The sequence below is a fragment of the Nanorana parkeri genome, unplaced genomic scaffold, assembly GCF_000935625.1.
Source record: "Nanorana parkeri isolate BGI_ZX_2015 unplaced genomic scaffold, ASM93562v1 scaffold481, whole genome shotgun sequence".
Classification (NCBI taxonomy): Eukaryota; Metazoa; Chordata; class Amphibia; order Anura; family Dicroglossidae; genus Nanorana; species Nanorana parkeri.
This window is the reverse complement of record NW_017306749.1, coordinates 752,309-755,102: the sequence shown is the minus strand read 5'-3', so window position 1 is coordinate 755,102 and position 2,794 is coordinate 752,309. Positions and strand designations below refer to the sequence as shown.

The following is a 2,794-nucleotide window of genomic DNA, read 5'->3' as shown; positions in this document are numbered from 1 at the left end:
CCTCTGACCTCAAGGTCTTATTCCAACACCAGTGAAGATGAACCTATTTAGCTTCACTGCAAGTGGTGTCATTGCAGCTCAGGAGTCAGACTGGCAGCTCCCAATTAAGCTTCTCACAAAGGTATCTTTTTCTTTTGGCAGATTCCTCTTAGGGGTATCGGGGAGAATGGAAATATGGGAGCTGCTATTGCTGACTTGTTCTTGGAGGTGTAGCTTCACTACTTTGTGCATCATTGACGTAAGCCAGGCATGGATGTTAGTAAAGGTCTGGACCGTCATAATGCATATTCTAAGTCAAGCATGCACTAGATATTTAAGGCCCAATTTCACCATGTAATCACCCAGTTTCTTTAAAATGTATCGTTTCTTGATGTAATGAAATGTACCAGGTCATCCTTCTCTTCTTCTGACCTCCTGCAATGTGTAGGTCCTAAATGCTGCAGAAAACAACACTATATAATAATGTGGTGCCTTTCTTTGCAGCGTTGCTTTGTGAATCCAGGGCAGCTTACAGATGCACCCCCAGGGCACAGGCCTCACAGGAAGTAGGACAAATGACACTGTGCGTCATTTTAACCCAGAAGGCAGCAATGGAGCATTGTGCAAGTTATTATTGCTGGAATTTTATTTATTTATTTTATACTGAAGACGGAGGGGAGGCAAAATAATAAAATACTGAAATGGGACATGTACTAGAAGCAAAAATGAGGATGGCACTACCAGAACTGTATTTTTAAAAGCAACCTGGCAATGGCAGCTACCATATTGTTATTCTCCTGTGTTCTTTAACCCTTTGACTGCTAATGTATATCACATTCATCATGGCTTTCCTGGTATCCAGCAAGATATGAGATAAATTATGACCAGATTAAACAAAATCTTAGTAATTTTATTATTTTCGTGGTTGATACAATTTTTAATGGATTATTTAGGTAGGCTTTCCTACAAAATAGTAATGTTAAAGTGTTGATCAGGCAGATCAAAATCGTACTCTGTGGCCACATTTCAAAAGGATAAATGGACCATGGATTTAACTTAAAACACTTATTTGCAGTCCGTTTTGCAGTTGAGACTGCTCGGATTAGGGGTCAGTGGATTGTCGTCCACTCCCTCCGCTTCTGAAGCATGATTAGTGGTATGATGAATGGCAATTATCTGAGACCGAGATCTCTGTCTATCTCTGAGGTGATGTACATCATCTCTTTAACTATGTAGCTCCTGTCAGGCAGGAGATCACTCCATCTGGCAGTGTGGAACCTGGCATTGTTGGGGATCCATTGTTCCAGAACTTGGCTCGGGGACATGGCCTAGATCTGCGGGACCCTATGATTATTTTTAAATGTGAGAGCAGTTGCATGGAATCTGGGACAATTGAGGTGGGGGTGTATGTGTTCATCATCATCTTGCCAGCTTTCTTCCTCTAAACTGCATTGTGTTTTTTTAGATTTCAGGTTATTGCATTTATAGCTGCTCATCTATAAAATACTGTCAGGTTTTTCCATCAAAGTTTTGTTCCCTGGTCTGTAAAAATTGTGACCACACTTAACCTACTGTTTCCGTTTCTGAGTATAATGCCCATTTTTTTGTTTTTTTTGTTTTTTTTGTTTTACAAATGGCAATGAAAAATTGGCATGCACTCATATGAAAGCAAAATAATGTTTTTTTTTTTCTTTCTTGTCTTAGGCATAATGATTTAACAAGTTTTTCTTCAGCAATCCATGGCCTTAAAACGATCGGGAAAGCTGGGAGAACTGGTAACAACATCTATCTTTCCAAGGTATGTGCTTTGTTCTCTGCTTCTGTGCTGTTTAAAAATTAGTGTTCAGTTTTATTTTTCCAGCTCAGCCCCATGGCATATACATAACCTGACGAACTGTATTAAAGTGATTTTTCTCCTGCCCCCCTCCCCGTACCGGTAATGCCCATCTTATTATCCTGAACATTGTGTTCTCGAACTCCTTCAACTGTTCAGTGCAAATTTGCAGTAGGAACTCTTGGCTCCCTGTTTTTCATGTACAGAATGACTCCTGTTGTCTGTGTACAGCGGAAATAACAGAACCAACCAAACTTAGTTCATATACAATATAATGAAGCCATTATGCAATTGCCTCTATTTTATGTTATTATGTTTGAAATAAAGCATTGAAGCGTTAACATAAGAATGTATGTCTTTATTGCCCACTGAGGCACTCTCAATGGACAGGGAATTCAGACCCCCTAGTAAAAATGTGACATTACTTTCAGAGAGGCATACAAAGGTATCTGATCTACTGCCTGATTCTGCCACTTCGGATCTACATGCCTGAACTGTTGTGATGACTGCATGGCATTTCTCAGGGCAGGTTTCCAGATGGTGACAACAGTGTCCATGCCTCTATAATTGCATTGAACCGGGAAACCGGTGCATGCAGTCTCCATTAGAAGCCTGTGTCACAACACAGAAATACAGTTGCTAATGTGGGACAGAGCATTATGTCCCTTTTTAACATGAAGAGCCCAAACAAGGACTTTCAAAACAGAATTATCAGGTGTAAGTTTAATGAAAGCTGTAGACTTGAAATGATTAAAAACCACTTCAGAAATTACATTAATGTTATCTCAAAGCAATTGTTTAAACTTCATAAATCATGGTTGTTTGTTTTTTTTTTCAGTTCTGCAACAGCAATCTCCCATGTTGGCCATATTTAATGTACTGGATACCTACCCCTAATTTAATTTCTGGGTGGAGTGTTGTAAGGTTTGGTCCCCCTGTTCAGGGGGGGGGGGGGGGGGGGGGGCAGCAAAGCCCGGGTCG

At 40.3% G+C, this 2,794-nt stretch overlaps 1 protein-coding gene across 1 annotated transcript in view; it reads left to right on the top strand.

Annotated features, from left to right (window-relative positions):
* Nucleotides 1–1,752: 1,752 nt before the first annotated feature.
* The window catches only part of MOV10 (Mov10 RISC complex RNA helicase), a 34,081-nt gene continuing 33,039 nt past the window's right edge, over nucleotides 1,753–2,794 (top strand). The window contains exon 1 of the mRNA XM_018560848.1: nucleotides 1,753–1,777. The gene's annotated coding sequence lies outside the window, so the exon portion shown is untranslated. The remainder of the gene's footprint in view (nucleotides 1,778–2,794) is intronic.